General features: G+C 48.8%; 1 protein-coding gene across 1 annotated transcript in view; it reads left to right on the plus strand.

The window, feature by feature from the left end:
* The window catches only part of LOC126545838 (sal-like protein 1), a 169,925-nt gene that overhangs the window by 142,761 nt on the left and 9,280 nt on the right, over positions 1 to 17,884 (plus strand). The gene's annotated exons all lie outside the window — the stretch shown is intronic.

Below are 17,884 nucleotides of genomic sequence, written 5' to 3' on the forward strand. Positions count from 1 at the left end.
TGAACGAATCCTGGCGAGATGGAAACGTTCCTCAAGATAGGAAGACAAGCCATCTGGTACCACTCCTTAAACCTGGCAAGTCACCGCTAGAGCTCACGTCTACCGCCCAATCGCGCTGGATAGTTGCGTAGGAAAGGTGATGGAACGCATGATCCTTGCCAGATTGGAGTGGTACCTGGAACGCTACAAAGTTAATCGAAACACCATGGCCGGTTCGATCTACGCATTCTATCTGGACTATCCCAAATCGAGACAACTGTCTTAGCCGACGGTGGCTTGGAATATCCTTTACAAATGCATTTGCTTGCCTCATCAGAATGACTGGCAGTGCTGCCTGCGATAGTTGCGGCGGAGAGGAAATAATCGAACATATCTTCTGTCATTGTCCTCGCTACAGCTCCCAGAGACAGTCGCTCGTGACGGCCTTTTCACGCGTCGACGACCGGTCGCTTTCTGAGCAGACGATCTATGAGTGCTGACTGATGCGGTCTTCACACAAGAAGGCGATGGACACGCTACTGAAGTTCCTCCGGTCAAGCCACCTAGTTGAACGACTGTCACACTCCCGCGTTTCTTTGTGTGTGTGTGTGTGTGTGTGTGTGTGTGTGTGTGTGTGTGTGTGTGTGTGTGTGTGTGTGTGTGTGTGTGTGTGTGTGTGTGTGTGTGTGTGTGTGTGTGTGTGTGTGTGTGTGTGTGTGTGTGTGTGTGTGTGTGTGTGTGTGTGTGTGTGTGTGTGTGTGTGTGTGTGTGTGTGTGTGTGTGTGTGTGTGTGTGTGTGTGTGTGTGTGTGTGTGTGTGTGTGTGTGTGTGTGTGTGTGTGTGTGTGTGTGTGTGTGTGTGTGTGTGTGTGTGTGTGTGTGTGTGTGTGTGTGTGTGTGTGTGTGTGTGTGTGTGTGTGTGTGTGTGTGTGTGTGTGTGTGTGTGTGTGTGTGTGTGTGTGTGTGTGTGTGTGTGTGTGTGTGTGTGTGTGTGTGTGTGTGTGTGTGTGTGTGTGTGTGTGTGTGTGTGTGTGTGTGTGTGTGTGTGTGTGTGTGTGTGTGTGTGTGTGTGTGTGTGTGTGTGTGTGTGTGTGTGTGTGTGTGTGTGTGTGTGTGTGTGTGTGTGTGTGTGTGTGTGTGTGTGTGTGTGTGTGTGTGTGTGTGTGTGTGTGTGTGTGTGTGTGTGTGTGTGTGTGTGTGTGTGTGTGTGTGTGTGTGTGTGTGTGTGTGTGTGTGTGTGTGTGTGTGTGTGTGTGTGTGTGTGTGTGTGTGTGTGTGTTTGTGTGTGTGTGTGTGTGCTTTTTTCAATCTCCCTCTCTTTTTATGTGCGTGTAGGTTTTCATTATCTTTCTGTCGCCCCTTAACCCTTCCCCAGTGCAGGGTAGCAAACTCGATACCTATCTTCCAGTGAACCTCCCTGCCTTTCGCATCTAATCTCTCTCTCTCTCTCTCTCTCTTCTGTGTCTCCATATATCTATTGCCTTCGTTTATCCAACACAAATGAATTTGGTTTCTTTTACCCGCGGTATTTCCTGGCCCTGTTCTGACACTTTCGTACTGTTCTGTTGCATTCCACCTGGCGGATAGCATCTGCTAACTTTGGGTCTCCTATTTATGTGTCTTCCCAACATTCCAGTCAAACAATGATGAACTAGGAATACTTTTACCCCAGAAACGGTCGTAAAAAGACACTTGTTACCGAGAAAAACTGTAGTGTGACACAGGTCGTGCAATTGCTTAAAAAAATAGAAAAAGATCAGGTATATTCCCATGCTATAGAAACCGCACGAGATCTTACGTGGTGCGGCTCCGCGGGAGCCTCGGCCAAACGCCTGGAAACCGTCCGTCCCGTGCCAAAGTTCTCTGCACTCTTCACGTCTGGTCGTTGATGCTTGGGGTTGTTTATGGGAGACCGATTGGTTCGGGCGCGGCAAACGGCTGTACGGGCGGCTGATTGCTATTTCTTTCGTCGTCGCTTACGCGGCCCGTCAGGCTATAACGTAAAGACGTGTACGACGAGTTGTTGTCGTCACTTCCGTTGAATTTATCTCAGTCAGGTGCTGCTTTACTTGCGCGTGTTAGAGAGCTCCTCCTCGGCCACCGTGCTGAGGGTGTTTACGGAAAACTATGCTCACATTCTCCCGATCTTGTGTCTAACGTAGAAGTTTTTTTTGCATATTATTCTCGTACCTATCTGTGCATGTAAATTTTCTGATTTGCACATCAAAGTGCGTGAATGGCATGTAGTTTCTAATTACCCGGCGGCTGTTGACAGTTATTACTTATAGGTGGCTTCAGGTCATAGCATTAAAGCGTAAAAAATAAGAAAATTTCAGGGGCAGCAATTTTGGTTTTCTGCTGTTTGTGTGCACAGAATCAAACCGCAAGTTTTCACGTATGGAAGAAAAACCAATATTGGTTCGTGTCGGAAAATATCTGAACGTCACCGTGCCGCTGCGTGCTTTGCTGTGATCCTATTACAAAAGCAGTGAGAGTCTTGATCTTTTGGTGGTGTCGCATGCCGCCGTCGGTGAACGAGTGCGCTTGGACTATTTAAGCTTTGTACAGCCAAAATGTGGTATTTTGGATCTGCGGCATTGCTTGCTGTTCCTGTAGACCAGTGCCCAGTTTGCTGACACTGTATCGCAACATTCGAGCACTTGCTTTCAGAGTGCCCAACTTTCAACAGTTGTCGCTGTGTATTGCTTAGCAAGTTCCAACAGCCATGATCTTTCTAGAACTGCGCTCAATTATTTTTTTATTTCTGAACAGTCGAGCTTCAAATTGATACGAGGCTTCACAAAGCTGCATTAGAATTCTTCTCAACTATACGGGGCTCGACTTTCGTCTGTATTTATTTATTTATTTATTTATTTATTTATTTATTTATTTATTTATTTATAGTGCTCATACTTTGTGTGTTATGTGGTGTGTTGTCGTGTGCCTTCCTCTTTCCTTTTTTTTTCTCTTTCCGCTTCAAGTGGATGGGTGTAGTGTCCCTTTCAGGAGAGAACTGCTAGCCCGCTTTTCTTTATGTATGTTTGGTGTTTATGCAAGGTGTTTTCTTTTTAGGTAATGCGGAGATTTTGTAAAAGAAGCTGTGACCGTGAGACACCTGTCGTCTTCGCATACGAGCTATACGGCGAGGCGGAATGTTGCTTATAAGTTGATCTGGAAAGACTAATTAACGACAATTTATGAATTAGCTTTTTAATTAGTGCCCTAGAGGCCAGTCGTATAATTGGCGCATTTTAAGGCAGTCACGTTTTAATGCACCGTCATTTTTTAAACATCTTGAAAATGGCACCTGATTCGAGATATTTATCATCGCATTTCAACGGTAAATCCAGGCAATATCGAAAGCGAGCGCCACGGGAGCGCAGGAAAGGCGGCGCCGCAATCATGCCAGACCGAAACGCCTCGCGACGACAAGCGCTAGTAAGTTTGAAACTGACCCGTCTCGGCCAGACGCTGTACGTATGCTGATATGGCAGGCTTTGCCTGGCAAGCGTGCGCCGCTGTGTGTCGGGTCAGGCTTTGCCGCGCCATGCTGTCATTCAAACTTCGCCCCCCCCCCCCCACTTGTTTACGGAGCGTTGCCTTCTGACGCGCAGCAGGACGCGCTTAGTCTCGATATTACCTAGATTTGGCCTTCAGCTTCGATGATGAATATCTCAAATTACGCGTCGTTCTTTATATGGGTAAGCATTTCTATGCCTACCCAACGAGGAAACCTGTCCGACTATCCTTCCGTAACGTAAGATGGTCGCTTTCAAAATAGGACCCGCAGCAGCGAGCTAATTGACCCTCGTGCTGCCTCTCGCTTCAACGCGAACTAAGCGGCATGAACACAGCCCACACGATGCTATCAGCACTCGGTACACTCTGTCCCTATCGCAGATCGCTTCAAGATATGGCTCGTGCGGCCGCGCCATACGCAGCGGCCGGAATACGGTTGACCAAGGTTGATAACTGTTTGACGCGGATGGATAAAAAAAAAAAAATCATGGGGTTTTACGTGCCAAAACCACTTTCTGATTATGAGGCACGCCGTAGTGGAGGACTCCGGAAATTTTGACCACCTGGGGTTCTTTAACGTGCACCTAAATCTAAGCACACGGATGTTTTCGCATTTCGCCCCCATCGAAATGCGGCCGCCGTGGCCGGGATTCGATCCCGCGACCTCGTGCTCAACAGCTCAACACCATAGCCACTGAGCAACCACGGCGGGTAGCGGATGGATAAGGCGCTAAAGAGCGATAACGGTTTGTAATGATCGGAACGTCGTCATCGCACCCTACGCCGCAGCGCTGTCGTTTATAATGGCCGGATCAAGTTTCATAATATCGATAATGACACCGGGCTTCGTGGAGACGAGCAAGTGGCAGAGTGCTTACGCATGCTTGGGCAACTCCCAGAGGAGTTTGTGCGAGAATCGTTTTAGATTTCTAAAAAATGGGTATGCCATAAATGGTGCGGCGCCAAACCCACGCTGGCCCACATAACGTGGGAACGTACGGCTCAGCCAAGCAACGTCAATTCACCTTTTCTAAGCGTCACAGACTTCGTACGGCAGTGGGAGGCACTACTCGCAAGCGACGATCAGGGGAGCCAGTTGGCCCTCCTGGACCAAGCTCAGCGATCCGCAAGAGCCAGTGGATCCCTGGAATGAAGGCCCCACCCAGACCTGCCATAACTCCGATTAACTGGTCAAAAAAGTTTTTTTTTCTCTCTCTCTCCATAAATTGTGATGCCCTACAAGTTTTCGATATAAACAACTACAGTGAACTCTCACTTGAGCGAACTTCAAGGGACCGAAGGAAATAGTTCACTTAACTGAAAGTTCACTAAAGTGAAAATTCACTAGACCAACATTAGACATGGCATACAGAGTCAAAAGTTTGAAGTGCAATTCATGGAGCAAAAGAGATGACATCCATAGTGTTAGAAATGTGTGAAATGGAATTTGTACTTATCAACAAGTACAAAGTTCATAACAGTTATAATGCTGCCTTTCTCACTTAGAAAAAAAAATCGGTAATCTTCTTCTGCACTTGTACTTTTAAAGCACAGGAAGTAACAAAACTGTCCAGAGAGTCAATGTTTTTATAAACTTCTTCTGGCACAGCTTGCTGTTGAGAAACAAAGTCTCTCAACTTTCCAGTGTACCCTACAACCTCAGCTAGAGTTATAGGGCTTGAAACTAGCTCGTCAGTTGCCTCTTCGTTTCTTCTTCGTCTTCTTCGCCTCTTCTTCGAAAGAAAGAGACGACGACCATGCCACGATTAGCCGGTCGGAAAAAAAACTCACACCACGTGCTTTGTGGTGTCACAGATCGCCGCTTTGCTCTGGCGGCGTTGTAAGCCAGCGATGTTACTTTGTTAATGGCCTCCGAGATTCCATGCTTGCTCGTTTTGTGTGGGCGATCTCTGAGGCCATGCCTCGTTGCCATTCGTTTTCCACGCCGCCACTTTGCCCCAGGCGCGCTGTAGCGCCAGCGACGTTACATCGCCGCTGGAGCGGCGGTTTGATGAGGGCGGGCATCGGTTCTGATCGTAAAAATAAGCCTTGTTCCTCTGAGCGAGTTCGTTAAACTGAAATATTGACGGTTCCGAAATTCGTTTAAGTGAAACATTTTTGCATAGAATCTATAAGAAAACTGCCGGGGATTATTAAAAAGTTCGTTATTCTGAAGTATTCGATAAACCGACGTTCGTACAACTGAGAGTTTACTGTATTTTCAAGTTCACAACTAATAAGTTAATTAAACATTTTGTTAATTATTCTATTCAGAGTACCTTAAGCAGCGGCAAAGTATTTCCGCCTCGCCGTAGAGCTCGTATACATGCGAACACGACAGGTGTCTCACGGTTGTCGCTTCTTTATAAAAAATGTGTAATCTTTCTCTCTCAAAAAGAAAAAAAAACTACTCCGTATATGTTTACATCGACGGGGAGCAAGAATGTAAAAAAAAAAATGCTTGTGTAGCTAGATTTAGGTGCACGTTAACGAACCCCAGGTGATCAAAATTAATCTTGAGTTGCTCCACTACGGTGTGCCTCATAATGACGACGTGGTTTTCGCATATGAAACACCAGAGTTTATGTTTACATGATTTATAGCAATGTTAGTTATACACGAACACATCTTTCGTTAAGCTTATCATACCGCAGCCCGAAGAGCAAAATGTTATTTCTGTGAGCGCTGCGGAGACTGTCGCACAAACGAAAGCACGACTCATGAATGCAACATCGGACGGCACACGTCAAACCCTGTCAATTAATAAGCACTTTCTTTGCTGCACAATTGAGGAAAATTTATGATGCCGGAGACGGATTAAAACGCGTGCGCATAATCAGCGTTGCGTTTTCGCGGTAAGGTCAGAGGCGCGCCTGCAGGGGCTAGAGCGAGACAACCTGCGTATGCGCCGACACTCGATTCACTTCAGCTCTGGGTGAGGTGCGCGAGGTCGTGTTCGACGCGCGTTTAGGCTCCATAAACGCCCGGCGACGCCGAAAGCTGCTTAGTTGGCGCGCACAGTTTGCGTTCGTTTCGTGCGCGCGCCTCGTACGCGAGCGCATCTGGTCGCTCACCGTGCCGAGTGCTCGCGAGCGTAAGTGGGCAGAGAAGGAGCAGGTTTAAGGGGCCCATAAGTTAGCCGACTGGCGAAGGAAAACATCGGATGTCAAACAGGCGCTCCTCGCCCATCGGGTCGAGGCGAGGTTTACGAGGCAGGACGGTTCGCGCGCGCGCGCTGACGAGGAGGGCGAGAAGGGCCGCGCTCCCGGGTGGGCCCGGCGGCCGACGGACGAGCGCATCGTTCGCTCGCGCCAACGAACGTGTTCCATGCGTGGGGGCAGTTGTCATAACAACTGAGAATAGGAGTTGATCCTTGCGCCGGGCGACTCTGCGGGTGCGGCTCCCGGCTGGTCTGCAGACGTGGCCGCCGCGAATAAGCATAGGCAGATGCGGCCCGCGCTGCCTGTCCGCTCCTTCTTTGTCAATCCGCGCGCTGGTCTCGGCCGCTTGCTTTGCCCGCGGTCTCCGCGCGCTGCGGCGCCACTGCGAGGTCGTCGGGTGAAATGACGGAGGTGGGTCGGCGGGCACGCGTGAACGGGACGCCGTTGGTTGCGTGTTTGGCAGCGTACACGTCGGGTGACGAAACGTGTTCGCCGAGCTTGAGAAGAAGCTTGCGTCGAGATGAGCTGCTGGTCGCTGCACGCGTTTAGTGGGCAGCCGGCGGAAATACGAAACAATGATGAAGCGAGGCTGGCCGGTATGATATGACGTTTTAGTGTCGACTGTATCAATATACTATTTCATATTTCGCTATGATCTTGAGTGCTGGAGCGCCGTGATTATCACTGCGAACAGCCAGTCTGCCCAGTGCATGATAATTGACAATATAATCAAAGGAAAAGAGTTGATTTATCTTAACTAACGTAGGCTATCATCGTTGTTTTTACCTTCATTGTGAGCTTATATTTGAAAGTCGCTATGTTCAGGCTGCGGTGTAATATTGCTTTTGGTTTCACTAGCGGGTAAAGAACGGCCGGGAGGACAACCGTGCGCAAATGCTTCTAGTTGGCTATGCCGGGAGAAAAACACGAAGTACTCAAATCGAGAAATCGAGCCCAGTCGTATGAAAGAAAGCCACAGTGCCAGTCGCGCGGCAATCTTGCGTGTATCCGCGGGCTTCTTTCACGCTCGGAAAAACACTTTTATGTAGCGCGTATTGAGCAACAGAAAGCTGTGTCAACAGTTTTTCATGTTGCTCTACATATTTCTCATTGACCTTTCTCGTATAATTATAATATTTGAGAAGTTGATTAAATAATTAAAACATAATAATGTAATCAGACGGGATGAAAAAGATAATGTGAGGATTTCCAAGCAATGGCAAACAACATTACCTTGGTTCTCTCCATCTACGTGGCATTTGCATATTTTTAAATCTAGTGGGGACACAATAGTGGGTACACACTTTATAAGTGCCGGGAATTCCCATTTCTTGTAGAGTACCGTTCTCCACAAGTTACGGCAACGAATCACCCTTGTGTGGTTACTGCGTCGGGGTGAATTCAGGAAGAGCTTGCAGTTTCGTCCATAGTGCGAAACAAGGACATCGATAGCTAGCACAAAATTATCCACTTCGCGTTAAAATAATTCTTCGAGTGTTTTGGGCAGGGTCGCTTGCGGTCAGCATTCGCAGTGGTGAGCGAATATTATGCACATTGCTATCTGTCTGAGATATGAAAATCTCTGTGACCTCCTTATCTGATAGAATGACCCTATGGTGCGAGTCAGTGCCGGGCCGGTGACAAAGAAGAGCCGAACACCCCAACCGCGGCTCCGGTCGGTTGCTATATAGCTTTCGGATCCGTCCGAGGCTTGGAAGGGATGGGCAATATAAGGGCAGGCAAGCGGCTTTGTGATCGCGCTCGGCCTATGCGCTGAGCCTTGGCCGGAAAGCGTTGATGCAGCGACTTGCGTTGCTTCGTAACCGTCGTTGGGGCTGAAATGTGTGTGCATTTTTGTAAAATAGCTTTTCAGTAAATGGAGAGGGAAATGGGGATGATTTACAGAAGTGAAAAAAATATTTTCCTTCCCATACATGGCCTTTAGTCTATTGCTATTAGTAAAACGGTTCCAACGCTGAAAGAGAGAGATGGACTTCGGAAGCGAGAAGGACGACAAGCCTTTTCAGGGGCAGTAATGTCGAATGCAGCCTGGTGGTGGTGACGCCATGAACGCAGATGGAAAGAAAGGGAGAGATAGAAAGCTGGGAGAGGAAAGGTAGGGAGGTCAACCAGGGGAACGTCCGGTTTGCTACCCTGCACTGGAGGTAAGGGAAATATGGAATAGAAAGGAAAAGAGGGAGAGCGTGCCTCTTAGAGCTATATACAGCCTGAAAAAAGACCTGCATTTCCTGCAACCAGAAAACCAAAGTGATGATGGTTCGCATTTTTACATTCGTTATTTATTAGACGCAGTACAATGAACTGAAGATCTTTATGTGCTCATGTGAAAATATCGAAAATCTCGTGCCGACTTCGATGTAGTTTCAAGTAAACTGCCTACTGATGTATGTTATTTCTTCTTCATTATTTTTTTTGTTTCTTGTAGAATTGTTGCTAGCGCTTCTTTGTAAGCGTCGCTTATACGTAATAGCCCAGGGACAGAGTCGCATTTCACGAAGTACGTGAAGCTACAGAGCGAACAGCGGGAACATTGTCTGAAATAGAAAACAGAAACATACAGGCAAGGGGACGCAAGCTTCGAAAGGAGCTGCGACTGGTGAAAGAAAAGGCGATCGTTTCTCACAAGAGCACATTTTCGCGCCTTTCGCACTTTAATTAAAACACTCGTGCCCACGTGCAGAGGTATGGGAAGAGAAGGTTAGTGGCTTTGTCGAGCATATGGCTTGCTTAATGACCGCACACACACGCACAAAAAGATACAGTCGTCGTGCGAACCTCTTCGTTTACGGAGAAGCTCTGCGTACGGAGCAGGGGCCTCTCAGAAGGTGCGCTTGTTTCGTCGAACCCGCTGTCTGGCTTACAAATAAGCTTTCCTTCTTTTCAAGTGTGCCCGTTAAGACACAGAGGGCCTTCGTACCTAGCGGAACGCACCTGAAGCTCCCCACGGCGTTAGAGACCGACTCCCGAACGGCCGGATGAGCGCGCGTGGACTATGTGGCGTCGCAATATGAGCGCCGTGTCAGCGCTGCCGAGGCGTCTCGCAAATGGAGGTTTATGTCTGTCCTGGCCTCGTTATTGGAGTCACGCCGGCCCTGTCGACGGGAGGCGCAGCATCGCGAACGCTACGCTACATTTGTGTCTTCGCTGATAAAAACTTTAAATGTGTAAGGCTGTCTGCAGAAACGCCGTGGAGGCACGGCCGCAAAAGCGTTATCTCCTAGAGCAGCTCTCTCTCTCTCTCGCTCTATCTGTCTCTCTCTTTATTTTGCGTGCCTGCTGCCGATCTGGTTGTTACGTGGTCGTCGTGCCACCCGGCCGATCTGCAGCCAAGACAACGGCCAAGTGTTTAATCTGGCGAATATATACTTTGCAGCCCTTTTCGCCTCGCGTATATATATTTTCTTCCGCCTTAGCGAACAACGCGGGTGCAGTTCGGTCACGTGGAAGCACGTTCGAGGCGGCGACAAACGGCCTGCTCTTTGTCATGTCTGCCGCTCATGTTTTTGTGTGCCGACAGGGCACGTCGGCAGAGCCTGCAGGGTGGACCGACAACGCGCTCCCTGGTCTGCCGATGTCTATCGCAATCGGCGCTTGAGGCGCGCGCGCTCTGCTTTCCTGATCCCACATGGGAGCAGCGCTACTCTCCGTCGCACTGTCATCGTTGCGTGCGGGTGCCACCGAAATCGCTCTGCGGCAGATTTCGTGGAAATAGGCAGCGGAGAATGGTGACGAACCCAGGAAGAATATGCGATCTGCCGGACTGCCAGAGCTGCCTTATTTGAATAAGGCAGCTCTGGCTGCGAAGGCAAGAGAAGTTTCCTTGCTGCGTTGGGTAGCTAACAGAGGCGAGCTCTCATCTGTACGTGCTTCAGATGGCATCATCTGCTAGAGCGCGAGAGTTGTGAGTTGAGAAAGAGCAGCGACAGTACTGAGCGCCATGGCGCGGCCTAAGGTTTGCGAGAACACGCGGGCATGCTACATATATAGAAGCTAATAACGTGTACCTTCGGCACGTTTTTTCTCGGTCGCTGCGATCCATACGCCTGGCAGTGCTTTATAATTGCTAATCACGCAAACGTATCAGTCCAAAACGAGCCACGCAGCGATAACTTTACCGAACGTACGCTCCTTGAATTGTTGTACACCTTGGAAGGCGTATACGTCTGCTCAAGCTTTATAACTGGCATTAAAACATCCCATCTGGGCATCAAAGGTGCTTTCGTTGCAAAATTGTGCTCTTTAAGGCCGAGCGCTCACGCGCCAGAAGAGGGGGAGGCGAATGGTAGGTCATGCATTTTATGAACGCGAACCTCGCGCGACATTCGTTGGTTTGTGAGCCCGTTGTGTTAGTGGAACGATGTGACAAGATCACCGATATTCTTTTTATATATATATATAAAAAACGACTATAGATAATCTTTCATGTCCAAAGCGAAAGCTGCGGCTTCTAGATGTTCAACTCAAAGTTCATCGTCATTGAAGGCCATGTTGTGCAGGCTAGTAGCTCTAGAAGTTCAAGTGGAAGACCGCGGTGAGTGCATCCCTATTCCGCGGCGATGGCTTCGCATTTTCCGCACTTTCTTCTTCGTACTTGACGTCGTGTCTAGATTCCTGAACATTGCAAACGGGGTGTTCATATGGACGCCGCTTCGCTATACAGAAATTGTTATGTGCATGGACGTCGCAATACAGACACTCCGTTTTAGTCAATGTGGTTAAATAAAGGACGAATTATTGACTCGGCTACGAAAGTACTTCAGTTGAATGTACAGCACTGGAGAGTTAATCGGTTTGATAACTATAATCATTGTACTTGCACCATTGGCGATGTTGTGTTTGTTGCTTTGTCTTTTTTTTTTATTGCAATGACAGACTTCGCTGACAGCCCTAAAACACTACTTTTCGCACTCGACGGTAAATTTCGCGCATGGTTCACGAACGTGACCGAACCTGCCATGCGTAGTACGCTACCGCAAGGTTGAGTCAAATCTGGAGGAAAGTGAGGAGGAAAGCAGGCGCGCGGAGACAAGTGTCGCTCTCTCGGGAAACTTTGATCTCTATATACATGCTGCGGTCCTTATAAGATAGCCATGATTGTGCACGTATTCGTAATATCTAGGACACGGTTCTATCGCCTTCATACAAGTTACAACAACTACCGTGGTCTCATCTCTACTAACCGCGTGTTTTTAATAAATGATATAAGAATAAGGGAAAAGCCGGCACCACTGTAGTAGCGGAGCAGTCACTACGTTTAAGAGTGAGAGAGGCAGGGGGATTCCTTCATGAAAAACGAAGAGAAATAAAATGATCCGTACAGGGCACACGACAGACCTGTGCATAACTTGCACAAAATGCAGTACAACAAACAGAATTAAAGTATCTCGTTGAAAAAAAGAAATTGTGGGGTTTTACGTGCCAAAACCACTTTCTGGTTATGAGGCACGCCGTAGTGGAGGACTCGAGAAATTTCGACCACCTGGGGTTCTTTAACGTGCACCTAAATCTAAGTACCACGGGTGTTTTCGCATTTCGCGTATCTCGTTGAGATCAGTGTGAAGCAGAAAGGTTAAATGCGCCTTTGAAGCGCGAGAGGCGTGCAGGAGTCGCTACTCCATGGTCCAATTTACATTTAATAGCTCAAGGCACTACGCTTAAGGCAGTAGTCGCTGTCAATTAAGGGCTAACGCTCAAGGAACGAAAAGGGGAGCAATAGTTTCAAAAAGAGGAGGAAAAATTAAAAGAAAAGCAATGACGTTGTAGTTATCGTATGATTGCTCTTGAGAGACTGTCGTATTTTGGCCTGCATGTCGTGTACCGCCCTTGATGAATGTCGGTATGCTGTGCGTTTCGAATGCCACCAGGCTCATCGTGTTCTGCTCTTTCTCTTTTTATAAACAAGCAAATTGGCCAACCCCAGGTGGTCAAATTTAATCCCGAGTCCGCGACTACGGCGTGCCTCATAATGAGATCGCGGTATATGAGCGTGAAACCCGAGAATTTATGTAATTAATGTTTAAATGACTTGGATTCGCGTTCGCGGTGTAGTTCCCCCCCCCCCCCCCCTCCTTTGTTTTCGTACTTATTATGCCGTTTGAGCAGTGATGACAAGAGATCAGACATTTCTTTTAGAGCAATCTTCTTTCTTCTTTTTGACTTAGTGCAACCTGCGGCCTTTTTCTTTCTTTATTTTTTGTGTGTGTTTCTAGCGTCTCGCTCTATTGTTTGTAATGGCTTTAATTTAGTCATGGTGACGTGTCCTCTTGTTCTTTCTTCGCGCTTCTCTTCTTCATGTCTTACGTTTCTGCCCACCGTATTCTCAAAGGGGCCTCGAGTCGAAGCTTCTATTCCTCGACTCCACCGAGTGGAGTCGAGGAAGATGACATCGCCGCCCCTCGCGTGAGGAATTAACACACTGCGCAGCAATAACGCTCCTTGGTAATTCATGCAACGAGGAGTTGCTTGGGGAACACACATCAATTACAGCGCATTCAAGTAGCCGCCGAGAGCACCTGGTCGATGCATTTTCCCTCGCTTGTCGCCATTGACGCCTTGTGACTGCAGCCGAAAAGCGGCGTTTCCATCCACTTTCTTGAGTCGATGTGGATTGTCGAATGGAAGGAGCATTCTCGTATGCAGGGGCACTTTTTTTTTTATCTCCTCCTTCCTGACAACCAGGTCCACCCACCCGGTTGAAAGTTTCCTTCTCTCCCCCTCCCTCCCCTTTAATGTTTCCTCTTATTTATTTATTTTAAACGTAAAAAAAAAAAAAAAAAAACACTTGTAAGGTGGGCGTCTTTATGGCTGGCTATCCGAAAAGTCCAACTGCACTGCTCGGGCAAGAATGTTGTAGAAAAAGAAAGCAATCAAGACAATATCTCAACACGCACTAAACACAAGTCACAAGCACACAATTACACAAATGATGTCATTATACGGGCAACAACAACAGCAACAACAACAACAACAACAACAACAACAACAACAACAACAACAACAACTACTACTACTACTACTACTACTACTACTACTACTACTACTACTACTACTACTACTACTACTACTACTACTATAATAATAATAATAATAATAATAATAATAATAATAACGCGGTGACATCGACCACCAGGCCGTGTTAGAAGTTTTCCCCGAACTGCTGTTATCACCTCCTTACGCGATTTCACAACCGAGAAGTAGAAGCGTTCGCTCAAGTCTGCGATAGTCGACCACACGCCAGATTTCCAGCCGTATCATGTTCCGCAGTGTTATCCTGGTTTGCTTCGTGATATAGCTGGGGTCCCTAATATAGCGCCAAACCAATCTGCACTCACCAAGCCGCCTCACCTTTCCGTCGATATAGCCCGTATACGCAGAGTACGATCCTGCGAAAACCATCGACTTCAGGAAGACCCATCGGGGTGCTTGAATGCTTGATGAAAGACAGAAATTGTATTGGCGCCCACCGTTCTCCCATACTTCTTTCACGGGAGAAAACACACAATAAAGAAGAAGAAGAAGAAGAAAAACACGGCCACCGTAAGGACGCCATCAGAGCGCTATAATTCCTTGCAGAGCGAGCATAAAAGCTGCAGATCAGCCATGGCGTTCCGATTGCCGCTGCTCGCGGTGATTTGATCTAGTCTTGTCGGCTAGAGTCTGCTACTTTTTCCTGTTTGCTCTGGCGGTGGGTGGCTGATCTCATAACTACATTCGCTATATTTTGGCGCATACAGGAAGCTCCTTTCTACCTATCTCTACGTCAACCTCTGCGAGGCCGAGAGAGCGCATTAACCACCTGCCACAACGAACGTAGGCGAAGCACAAAAATTTCGACACAAGTAAAACGCCCACACATGCGGGGAAAGAGGAAACAGGAGAGAAGAAATGACAGCGCGAGGAAGGAAGACCGGGGAGTAAAAGACGGGAGGAGCGCGCAACCGAGCCGGGCTGCTTGGGTATGCGCGGCACGGGTTTCGCTAACGGTGTTCGGCGCGCAGCTCCCCAGAAAGCGGGCAACCCGTTGCCGCTTTATACGCGCTTTGTGGCCGTAGCGTTCGCGGCATCACTTCTCCGCACGTGAAATATTGAATGCTGGGCGCCGCCTCGGAGTAACGCGCTTGACGACTCTTCCGAGCCCATTGGAAGGGGGAGCCTTCCCGGCGTCTCGGGAAGCGTACCAATCTTGCGGATGGATAGTGCGCTGGTGGCGGCCCGAGGTGGCGGGCCCGTGTTATTCCGCGCTGCTGCTGCAGTTGTTGTCATCTGGGCATGAGCGGTTTGCGCCTGCTTCCCACCACCTTCTATACATCTATATGTATGTGCGTTCATTCGCGTCGTTGCTTGCGGCGCCTCGATCGCGAGCCCCGCTCGCCGAGCGGCTTCAGAATCACAATTCCACTCGTATACGACTACGTGGAGATGCCCTGGGCGCTTCCCTGGAGATGGCTTCCTCGCACGGTTATTTGATGCCAGGCGTCGGAGAGCAGGCAGGTTGCCGCTGGCACCGCCGCGCGTCCTCTTCGGTCGGTTGATGCGGACGCGAAAGAGGGGGCGCCTAATTGCGTTTCCTCAGCGCGTTCGGCGTCACTTGCGCCGTGGTCGTCAAAACAGAAAAAGGCACTTCCTCCGGCGCTGCTTCTTTTCGGCTGATGGCGGTGATGATGTTCTGCTATCGAGCCCACCCTGCGGAGGCGTCGCGAAAAGTACTGTAGCCTGTATGTGCTACTAGTACCTCGCGACGGCGACGACGAGGGTGTGCTGAAAACTGTGGCATCGCGCGCCCACTTTTGTCAAGCAAGGGCATTTTTTCTGCGAGAAAACTAGTTTCAATTTCCAGACATTTTATGCTTAGCCTTGAATTGAATTCTGGGGTTTTCCTTGCCAAAACCACGATTTTGATTATTAACCCCACCTTCGGGGGGGGGGGGGTGAGCGAGAGAGAGTCCGTATTAATTTTGACCACCAGGGGATCCTTAACGTGCCCCCAAGGCGCAGGGCACGGACGTTTTCGCATTTCGACCCTATCGAAATGCGGCCGGCGCGGCCGGGATTTGATCCCGCGACCTCGTGCTTAACAGCGCAAGGCCATATATAGCCGCTAAGCCACCGCGGCGGGTTATACTTAGCCTCGGTGTCAGCATGCAAGCCTTGTTTTGTTCATTGTGCGATAAATTGTTCATTCGTGATTCTGCTATATGTTTGGCTGACCACTGCACCTTTTGTTCTTTGTCTTTAGTTAGCGCCGTCTCTCTCTCTTTCTCTCTCTCTCTCTCTCTCGCTCAGCGTTCGTGCGCCCTTACGTCCTTGCACACACTAAATGCCTTCGGTCAGATGGTTTCGGTGCTGCCGCAGCAGGCGGGGTTAAGCCCGGCACTCCTAGCCGGCAATTTTTTCTCTTGCTTATCTGTGTTGCTGATAACACGGGTTTCCACCAACATTCACCAAATCAGCATCTTTGAGAAGTGCAATCAGCAGGTGTAGAACATTTCTAAAGAGAAGCTTTGTGGGGCGAACCGAAATGCTTACCAAAATAGCTGCTGCTTCTGCTGCTGCCTTGCTGAATAACACGCACGCAAGACAGCACTCTTATAACGAATAAGCTTATATCTACCCCCATCTGTACTACCCATGCAGATGTGCCGGTGGACGGCTCTATTCTCTACAGAATTGCGTAGAGAAATAACAAACTGCACCTAGATACACTCAGTGCAACAAATATACGTCCTGAAGCGCATAATTCCTTTCAACGCTTTCTGCGCCTTCTTTCCCGAGGTTTGGCGCGTCTCATCGGTCGGTTTCTTGCCGATTAAGGTGAGCCGGTCCCGAAGATGGTGTGAGGAAAAGTGGGCCCATTTTAGTCACAGTGTAATCCGCGGTCCCATAGATCACGTGGGTCGCGCGGTGGCGTTTCCCGCGTCTTGTTGATTAGCCGGGCTGGCACGTAATCGCTATGCTGCAAAACGCGTTGCACATGATGAACAGTTTTATAGTGTTTCGGTAACTGATTCACGCTTCACATATATATTCCAAAATGTGCGTTGGATCTGCATAATTTTTTTCCCGATCACTTCGAGCCCTACAGAAAACTGTCGTCTTAAATGCGCGCTTGGGGAAGACCTTTTCTTTGTAGGCTGTCATGCGGTTTCTTTCTTAGAGCAGGCTACCTTGGGGGGGTGGGGGGGGGGGGAGGGGTGACATCACGGAAGTTAGGGCTGGTGATCATATGGTATCACAAACCACTGACGCAGGCACAATCCGATGCAGTGGCTGCAGGCTACGCTGTTGCAGTGCGTGCCGAAAGCTGAGCAATCGACGGAATAATAGCAGATAGAAGTTGAGAGGGCCACCACGTGCCTGTGGAAGCGCCAGACCTGGCTTGACTCCTTCCGAATGCGAGGATGCGCATGGTGACGTAAGAAATAACGGAGAATGTGGTACATAAGTTCTGCTTTCGGCGACGGAGATATTCGCCCCTAAAATGAGTGCCGATATCACCCGGATTACTTATCACACAGTACTTCACGAAGGCTTCACCAAGGCTAAACGCGGTGCGGTAGCTTAGTATCTGTATGGCATTGCGCTGCTGAGATCGAGGTCACGGGTTCGCTCCTGATCGCGGCGGCCTCATTTTGATTGGAGCGAAATTCAACAACGCTCGTGTATTTAGATACTGCAGGTGCACGTTAAAGAACCCAAGTGGCCAGAATTAATCTGGAGTCACCCACTACGGCGCGCCTCATAATCATATCGTGATTTTGGCTATCCGGGTATGAGTGCATTATGTCCTTCACCCATGGGCAATGCAACAAGATTATTTTCATAAGCCGTGACTTAACATGTATTCATCACCCAATGTCACCTGACACCGAAAAGTAATACGTGTGTTTAAGTGTGAAGAAGAGCAAGGTCACTTGACAATTCTGGGAGCCTACTTATCACCATCAAGTCGTCTAAACTGCGAGCGCTTACGGGAAATTTTGACGACTCCACAGGCGTGGGTGATCACTTTGCGGGTTTCCGCAGAACTATTATATCAAACTCTTGCATTTGCTTCGAGTTGTTGACAAATTCGACTTCGCCCTATATATACCATCTGCTAGCCACCTGGTTAGCTCAGATGGTAGCGTCTGCCCCGGAAAGGCGGCGGTCCCGGGTTCGAGTCCTGCAACAGGACGAATTTTTCTTCAACTGCGAGGCTTTTCTTTC

The sequence above is a fragment of the Dermacentor andersoni genome, chromosome 1 (genome assembly GCF_023375885.2).
Source record: "Dermacentor andersoni chromosome 1, qqDerAnde1_hic_scaffold, whole genome shotgun sequence".
In the NCBI taxonomy this organism is placed as follows: domain Eukaryota; kingdom Metazoa; phylum Arthropoda; class Arachnida; order Ixodida; family Ixodidae; genus Dermacentor; species Dermacentor andersoni.